At 44.8% G+C, this 9,658-nt stretch overlaps 1 protein-coding gene across 4 annotated transcripts in view; it reads left to right on the plus strand.

The window, feature by feature from the left end:
• The window catches only part of LOC128877935 (venom dipeptidyl peptidase 4), a 242,597-nt gene that overhangs the window by 225,459 nt on the left and 7,480 nt on the right, over nucleotides 1–9,658 (plus strand). The window lies entirely within an intron of this gene.

Consider the following 9,658-nt stretch of genomic DNA (forward strand, 5'->3'; position numbering starts at 1 on the left):
TGCAGTCTTCATCTATTGGAATTCTTTCGACCAGGTTTTGAACATTAAAATATGCTCATATATTTAAAGCACCTGGTGTCGTAAACCTAGGACGCAGTAGCTGAATATACTAGAAGCAATTAGTAGATAGACTTAGAGATCCAGGCTTCCAGTACTTTGACAGCAGCAAATGACTTAGACACTTCCAATTAGAGGTTCAGCGTTGTTCGACAGTCCTACCTAAGTGCTCTAACCGTTCCCCAAGCAGAGCGTACCTTCGTCCTCCGGTTTCAAAATACCAAAGTACCCCTTCTAATCGCCTAGATCTGTTTCGAATCGCCAAAGTTTCGTTGCCAACCTTCTTCCCCTGATCGCGAACGATGTAACCTATTTTTCTCCGGCCGAAAGTCCTCCCTATTGTGGAGAATTCGCCTATTTGTCTGCTCTTGAGTTTCGGGCTCTCTCGTACCACGCCTAATTGGGAGCCATTCCGTAAGAACTCTCTGGAAGACTCGAAACTCGTAATCGCCACGGCTGCGACAATCGAACGAATCAAGGGTACGATAAAAAAAGGTGAAACTAGTTACAGCTACGTCATAAATCCATTTATCTCGACGCGAGGCGGTATATCGTTTGGTTGCAGATCGCAAAAGGCAGCCATCATAAATATAAATCGGTCGCGGCGATGTCGGATCTTTTGTTGACGTACGAGCATTAAAAATGCATAGAATAATAAGGACGGTCGCGTCTTTTTGCATTCGAAACTAGCTGGCACGGCGGTCGACAAATTGCGCGGGAACATTTTACATGTAAATAGGCGGAAGGAAGGAATTAGGGCTGGGACCGTGATCGAAGCGCTCGGATAACACAATGAGACTATAAAATTCTGATGTATTTGCATTTTAATCGGCGAACCGTAGGAACTGGGTCACAATTTTTCACGGAAAAATAAATTGGCGGTCCGCGCTCCCGGTCGGATGAAATACCGTTTCGTTTGTTGTACAGGGCGAGGTCTACAAAGGGATACTGCGAGGGAATATTGTAACGCAATTCTCGGAACCTGATCGAATAGAGGTGCTAGACGTGTCTATGATAGCTCCATGTAGAATTCTGGAAATTCGGAATCCTAAATTAACCTACTCACACGGTTCCAATATATCTGGCGATATACCAGTCCATTGATTGTCCTCTCCGAGCAACTCGTTCGAGTTCCAAAGCTTAATTCTCGACCCATACCTCGCGTAATGATAGTGGACATCCTTGGCGTGGAAGTATTTTAACGCATTGCTTGAAAACTAGTCGAATGGATTGTTAGACAATTTTGAAAGTATAGAATCCTGAATCTCAGCTAGAATCTGAACGAATCATAAATAAAGCCAGAGTTATAAATTAACTCAGTCAATCGTCTCGAATATATCTGGCAACATCCCGAGTCCATTGATTTTCCCTCAGAGTAACTCGATTCCTAGACAATGTTGAAAGTATAGAATCCTGAATCTCAGTTAGAATCTGAACAAATCATAGTTAAAACATGGTCTAGGAAGCTCTTAGAGCAACCTGTCCAAACATCAAGCTTCCCAACTAGTCGACATCCGCACTTATCGAACATTATGCGAGTCCCTGTCCTCGTCACAACGAGGACATTTCAATGGTTAACGATCGCTGGACAAGGGGAGTTAAAAAAAAAAAGAATTTTTTAAGCTTTTTCGCCGCCCGGAACGGAACCGCGACGCGTGCAAAATTAACGACGCAGTAACGACAGAGCCTCGTTTATTCTCCCGTGGCCCGTTTCCCACATTTTCGAGCCTCGAATTTCAAATTGTACCGATTTATTTTTTCCCGGTTTTTTATCTTTCGTCCGCGGTTCGCGTCGACCATCCTCCACCGGTGGACGCGGCTCGTGACGAAACACAGCTCCCGGAGTCGATGGACGAAGAGTCCGCGTTTCTTGAAATTCCCCGAGCGACTTTACGGGAAATCTAATTATAGGGATAGTCTTGCCGACGTCGTGGCACCCTCCCCACCAGAGGCTGACTTATCCCGTGGACGACGAGGTAATCCACTAATCCAGCTAACAAACTCGCAACGTCCAACCCTTGTTACCCCCTAGGACGAATACGTTGCTCCCTTAAATGAACTTCTTTTCTCGGTTATCGGCGGAGGAACAGGGGATAGAATTACCCTCCCGACCAGTCCGAATTTATAGACTGATCCCTGGACGGGTCCCCGTCGACTCGTATTTACGTCGTGTGCCGCCGAGTCGCTCGGAACGGGATAAATAATCGACGACGGAGCTTAGCGCGTCAGATTCTTGGTCCTCCGGGGCAGAGGTAGGCGTTGAGGCGACGAGGAATTTATTCGGTGTCAAGTGTCTGCGGTTATGCGCCAGAAATTGTACTGTACCCCCAGGCGTCTACTTCGGTGACGAGCTGGGACCCGTCGTAGTACTGAGAGTATATATCTGAAATTTCTTAGTACAGAGAGCTTGTGAAGGGGTTGGTACTCTAGGCTAGAGGTGTGTAAGTGTCCTACAAATATTGAGATATCATTTCTCTCTTCGAAACATGGAGAATGGGTCTTAAGGTTCAACTTCAGCCTCTTATAGTATCGATGACGTTCTTTCTTGGGTCCGCTTGGCGCCACAGGAGTGATTTAGATTGTTTAAGGTCCGCGCAGGGCGTTCAAGACTCTTCAGGACTCGTTTCAGTCATTCCGCATCTTTATCTGAAATTTCTTAGTACAGAAAGGGGTTGGTACTCTGGCTATAGGTGTTTGAGTGTCCCGCAAATATTGAAATGTCATTTCTCTCTTCGAGACATCGAGAATGGGTCTTAAGGTTCAACTTCAGCCTCCTATAGTATCGATGACGTTCCTTCTTGGGTCTGTTAGAGTCTAATACGATTCGCCAGGGGCTCATGGCGCCACAGGAGTGCTATAGTTCGCTTAAGGTCTGCACATGGCGCTCAAGAGCCTCCAGAACTTAAGTCACTCGAAACTCCTTTGAATTCTAATTTCCAGCGGAGTGAAAGACGTTTTCTCTTGTGCTTTTCTTACCGCTGAGGTCTAATGCAAGCCCACTGGAGCTTTCACTCGATCTAGTAGCACCAAAAGTAGACTTTAACGCGTAGTAATATCGTCATAGTTAGTGTAAGGTCCGTCCATGGCGCCCAGGAGCTCCGAAAGCCTCAAGGTACTTAAGACTCCTTTCATCTCTAGCCTCTAACAGTATTTAGAACGTTTTCTCCCCCGTTTTTCTCCGTAACGGAGTTTATCCTTCTCAGGCAACCCCTTCGACTCTTATTGTGTGTCCCAAAACAATCTGTCATGGAAAGTATTGAATCCCGTCGACGCGTCAAAGTGAAATACGTTTCAGTTTCAAACGAGACGGTTCGATTTCAAACACAATTGTCGATCGCGAAAGAAATGTACGCGTTTAATGGAAGGTTCCGATAACCAAACAGCGACAGGGAACAAGAACAGCGAGACGAAGAAACGGGACGGGAACGAGCGACTCGGATTACGGAAAGCGGTCCTTTATCGCGACGACACTCTGACGAGCGCTTATCTTCCGCGGGCAATCGATTCCGTTCGCGTATCTTCGCGCAGGATCGCAGGCGAAACGACGCACAGTGATGAGAAAACAATAATTTATTTACAATCATATTTTTTAATCAAAATAGACTCACTATGGTCGATCACTCACTTAAAATCGAACGTTCTTGGTTCAGTCAATTCTTTTTACAAAACATGAAAATTACAGAAAATTGCAGTTGAATGTTTCGTTGATTACATGGCGCCCACTTCTCATGGTTCAATATGATTCTAAACAAAAATTCCTGTTACTTAAATTTTTATAACAATATATAGACATCGTTCTTTGTTAGCAGGACTGTGGAATTCTAATTCATTTAAACGGGCGGGCCCAATTCGAGGGCCCAAGAAACTCTTGCATCCCAAGTTTGAGATTCGCGAGCTCGTCTCTAGTTTTGCCCATTTTCTTGAGATTCTCTCCCACTGTGCGTCGGTGGAGCCGTCCCTGTATCCACGTTGCAATGTTTTGCTGGCGCGTCGCACCGCGTCCGGCCCGTAAAAAGCGAGTCGTGAAATTGGAAGCCGGCCAAGCGATTGCGGAATCGGCCAACTCTCTTTAACCTTTGCCCTATTGCGCTGGGTGTTGTCGGCCCTGCGTTCCTGTCACCGTTTCTCACCCGTTTCTCCTCCTCGTTCCTCCGTGCTTGCCACTCTTCCTCCCTGATTTCCCGCCTGCGCCTTCCCTGCTCCTCCATTCTCCCTTTTTCTCGTTCACTTTTCAACCCTCGCCATTCTCCGGCATCGGCCAGTTTCGTCCTCCGCCCGCGTCGTCGTTGTTTCTCTCGGTTCCCCGCCTTTTTGCTCCTCTCATCCCTCGGCAGTTCGCTATCAATCTCTCGCTCCAGCGATGGGGATGATGCCCTCGCGAGTGGCGTCCGTAACCAGCGAATCCCTTTCGAGAGCTATCGGAAAAATGTTTGCGGTCTTTAGTAATCTGCCACCGTGCCATAGAAGGTTAAAAAAGAAATTCTGTTGTGGGTAGGAATTTTTTTGAAAAATTGGGGAAGGTACCAAGTAGATTACAATGACGCCTTAGAGACTTCGTAAGGCTACCGGGTTAAACACCAACAAAACCTGTCAGAAACGTGAATGTTCCAACGTGTGACCGACCATATTATGGCACTCGTCATTGGACATTAAATCATAAGGCAAGGGGTTAATCTTAACCTCGGTATTTAAGGACATACCACTACCTTAACTTCAACCATACCATATTTCATGCATTTCCTTTTCGAAAGCTTCCATTAATGCACTTTTGAGACGAGGAACAAAACAGAGACGAGTATGATCTCGGAACAAGCTTGGGTCTCTTGAGTCAATGAGTCGACTCTCGAGGTATACTCGCAAATACTAATTGGAGAGATTATTTCGAGTATTCCCACTATTCCTTAATTTCCTTAATCCCATCGCAGTGCCGGTGATGGAATTGTTCGTATTAAGAATCGAACGATATTCATTGAATTAGCCGCGTCGATATCTCGACGCTCTCGCGTTATCGCTCCCTCTCTGTCCTCTTTTTCATCCCCCAGGTTTGTACACTCGCCGCTGGTTTTTCCACCGGTCTTTTGCTGGCCTTTTTTCCGTCATCGAGCCAGCAATGTTGCCGTCCCGCCCCCGCGATCGCTTCATCGGTGAATAACCGACACCCTGACCGAAAGATAAATTCTTTTTTACGGAGCGGGGCGGTTCGCTATCCATTTAACGGCGAGAATGACCCTACAGGGATGAATGTCGCTTCGTCATCGAGCCACGAGGAATTTGACACGGTTTCTGGACGCGAACAGTGTTCCACCGTCACCTGGAAATCTGAAAATAATTTTTTCGTATAGCTATCGATCAAAACTACCCCTCTCCCATTCGTGTTTTTCACATTTTTCGACACTTTTTAGCTTTTTTAGCTAATACTTAAAATACTCTCTCCAATTAGTATTTTTCTCTGTACCTCGAGAGTCGTTGACTCAGAGACCCAATTGAAATTGAGATCATGCTCGCGTCTGTTTTGTTCCACGTCTCGGAGGTGGTTCGTTAAGAATGCATGAAATTTGGTACAGCCAAAAGTATAAAACACTCGTGCCGTTAAACATTTGAAAAGAAAGATTCGATTCAACTTTCGAGAAAAAAAATTGAATTTAATTTCTGCTTAGTCCTCGAGCATTTCGTAGAATGTTCCGCCTCTAATTGCCGGGGGAAGGTTTTCGGGCAACCTCGCTCTGGTCTTTCTTTTTAACAAGGGTTTAATATTCAGCGGTGGGCGTAATTGAATGCTCGAACAGTTGCGAGTGCGAGCCATCAGGACACGGAGTGTTTACCGCATGTTAAACCCGGGAACAGAGAAAAACGCGACGGAGAGAAAACAGAGGAACAAGTGAACAATAAGGGTTGCGTAAAAGAGAAAAAAAAGAGAGGAGCGAGAGGGGTAAGAAGCGAAACGAAGTGGGGAATAAAAAGAGTGGCGGTTAATGAGCAGAGGGTAAAAGAGAAACGTAAGTCGAAGAACGCAAAGCCAGCTAACAAAGAGCGACAAAGTGAGGTATGAAACATGAAAACAAAATGGAGAGTGGAGACCGAGTGGCGCGCATTACAGGAAGAAGTGGAGGATACCGAGTTAAGGAGGTGCTTGAAGAGGGAATAGAGATCGAGGATGTTGGAATCAGACACGATAATCGTTGAAGGAGGAGAATGAAGAGCGAACAATGAAAGATAAACGAAGATGGAAATGGGTCAAAGAATTATGGCTAGTAATGGAAAGAGAATTTAAATAACAAGTTTTATTGATCTTCTCTTTAATTCCTCTACGGAATTGCCCTAATTTAAGTAACATCAGTCTCTCAATATTTATTTCAATCGTGAGTTGGTTTACAAAGATAACAGTTCATCCATTCTTTTTGAAATAAATGTTTAAACAGAAATATAGTAACGAAGACGCATGAAGTAGAGAGCAGAGTTAGAAACTATCGATTCACCATTGTTACATTTTAACGCGTCACATATGATGAAATTTTCCTGTTATTTATGTTATCCTGCGTACCATCCCTTTGATCCGAACCCAACCTGGACGCCTACAACGCGAGGTCGAAGTTAATTAAACTGAGAACGACCAAGCGGTGGCGAAAACAGACGACCCAGCAAACGTTGCGGCGCCCTTAATAAAACAATCAGTTATCTATGAAAGGACGAAAGATAAAAATATCTAGCACGCGAATAGAAAGCGAACTTTCCACGGGAAATTCGATTTGAGCGTGAAAGAGATTACGCTCTATTTATTTAACGCTGTCACGTAATTGTTTCTCCGTGATGCAAACGTATTCCGCGAATTTGCAGCAATAAAAGCGTTAAAAAGAGGATTCACCCGTGACGCAGAAGATGAAGTGGACGCGTTCATCGGAACAAAAGGACGATTCGATTATTTTCGAGAGTCTCGGGTTTCGATTCATCATGTTTTTACCGTGCAAACACTTTGAACCTTAGTGACCCTTTGTTAAAAATTAAAAAAAAACAAACGTGTACAGTTAACACTTGTAACGCAGCGTTTAATTTTCGGTGACACTCGATTTGTTTTATCTGCCAGCGTAACCTTTTCGAATTTATTGCGGGACAAAGGATGGCGACCGACAATACGCACAAACGAAGAGATTAAAATTGGAAAACAAATGGAATTGTTGCTGGTGGTATAATCCAGTGAAGCATTTATTGTTCGTGTTAATTCATGTTGTGATACATTGATACATAGTCTACATAATTATATCTATATACGTTTAAATATATACCGAATCGCTAAACAAAAATCTGCACCTGTAAACACCTACAACTGAAGGATCAAAGAAAATGCAGCTTGAATAATTTGACACGGATCACGTTCGGTGGAAATTTCGTTCTAAACCGCAGATAGCCAGCCACGAGCTGTTAAAGGGTCCAATCGAAGACAATGCAACGCATCTCGACCATCCGAAAAATGAAATTCTATCTGAAAATCGATGCTCGTGCAGAAGCAGCGTCGTTGGCCGGCGGAATAGAATTCAGCGGGGCGGGTTTGCTCGATTTACGAGCTAAATAAATTTCGAGAAAAAAGGAACACAGTCGGGGGCGAGCCGCTACCATTTCTATGGGCAACAGTGTGGCCGCCGCCACGGTTCCCCGTGGAACCATTATTATTGAACACGTGAGATACGGGAGACAATAGCTGGGAAAGATTGGAAGAAAGGAGTACGAGCTCTTTTACCCTTTCCGATCGGAAATCACGTATTGTCTCGAGCCGAGGAAATCGAATGCACCGTGGAAAAGTGTTTGGAAAAGTTTCCTGCTGATGCGACGGCCCATTGTCGACCGTTCGACGGGGAATTGACCGTTATATTGACTGCTCTTCGAATTCAACGAGCATCGCTGCGGATCCGTCTTCCCCTTTCCACCGTTCTCGTCAACATTATCGTGATCGTTGCTTTGATCGCACCGAAATCGTTACTCTCGCAAGATATTTGCAACGAAAACACGCAGGAGACTTGGCTCGTAACCCCTGACCAAGTATAACTCACATTTGAACCTAGATCTGTCCTGTTTCTACTCGATGGTCGGTTTGTAGCTAAAACAGAGTACACTGTCGACAAACTAGGGAACTTTGCCGTCGAAACAGAGCAGGCTATCGGTAAAACAGGAAGCTCCGTCGTTAGAACAGAGCAGATTATCGATCAAACAGGAAGCTCCGTCGTTAGAACAGAGCAGGCTATCGGTAAAATAGGCAGTTCCGTCCTTAGAACAGAGCAGATTATCGATAAAACAGGAAGCTCCGTCGTTAGAACAGAGCAGGCTATCGGTAAAATAGGCAGTTCCGTCCTTAGAACAGAGCAGATTATCGATAAAACAGGAAGCTCCGTCGTTAGAACAGAGCAGATTATCGATAAAACAGGAAGCTCCGTCGTTAGAACAGAGCAGACTATCGGTAAAACAGGAAGCTCCGTTGTTAGAACAGAGTGTGCTTTTTGGTTTCCAGGGAGAGTCCCTGATTTAGCACGCATACTCTAGCCCAGGGTTCCTATCAGATTGTTCTATTGTCCTTGGATTAGCCTCAAAGCATCCGAAAAACGTACTCGGTGGACCTTATTATTCTGGTGTCATCTTGTTTGAAATCTTATCTTCGCGGAAAGCCTCATTTCTATATTCGCTGTGTCGTGATGCGACGACGACGAGGGAGGAGAGGTTAGAGAAAGAAAAAACTCCTAAATGGCCATTATGTCACGTGACGTGAACGCTAGGATCGCCTTACCTGGAGGTAACAGAGAGATGTTAAATTTGAAAGCTGGTAGTACCGCATGATTCTCTGCCCGAGGAGCTCATAAAAATCGTTCTTAAGGAATCGGCCACTAAAATAAATGTCGCTCGCTGTCCTAAGTGCTCGTCCGCCCGGATGCATAATGCATTCGGGTTCAAGGTTCTTGTGTTGGTACGATGAAGATGGATCTCGGAGGGAACGAGTGCTTCGACTGAGGTATAGCGACAGCGAATCGGATGTTCCTTCTTGCCAGGGAACTCGTAAAACAGGCAGTCAATCTTTATACTTCGATGGAAAACGAGGCACAAAGTAACTAAGGACTTTTTAAATCTTTTATTTCAAACCCGAGATATCAGGGAGATGCTTCAACTCGGTCCTAAAGGAATCTCGATCGAATATCGCATGCAAAGTACCGGAAGTCTGATAAATCTGAAGAAAATAATATTATAGAATCATTTAGATATTCCTTGACAAGTTACTATTTTCATTAGGTTGTTAAACTGCATTAAATAAAACAACTTATATACTTTTCGCGATAATCAGATCGCATTTGTTTTAGAAAAATTCATAAACCTATTAATTGTGGTTATTTATTGTAATATGAAGCATTAAATTAGTTAGTAGTTAGTATAGTATAAAACCTGCGCCTATTAGAAGGCAACCAGTCGTAGTCAGTCTGTAGCGTCGGCTGCCGCTTGGCAGGGGCACTCCCTGCGCCTACGAGGCGGCAACCAGTCGTAGACAGTCTATAGCATCGGCTGCCGCCTAGCAGAGGCATTCCCTGCGCCTACGAGGCGGCAACCAGTCGTAGTCAGTCTGTAGTGT

The sequence above is a fragment of the Hylaeus volcanicus genome, chromosome 6, assembly GCF_026283585.1.
Source record: "Hylaeus volcanicus isolate JK05 chromosome 6, UHH_iyHylVolc1.0_haploid, whole genome shotgun sequence".
Lineage (NCBI taxonomy): Eukaryota > Metazoa > Arthropoda > Insecta > Hymenoptera > Colletidae > Hylaeus > Hylaeus volcanicus.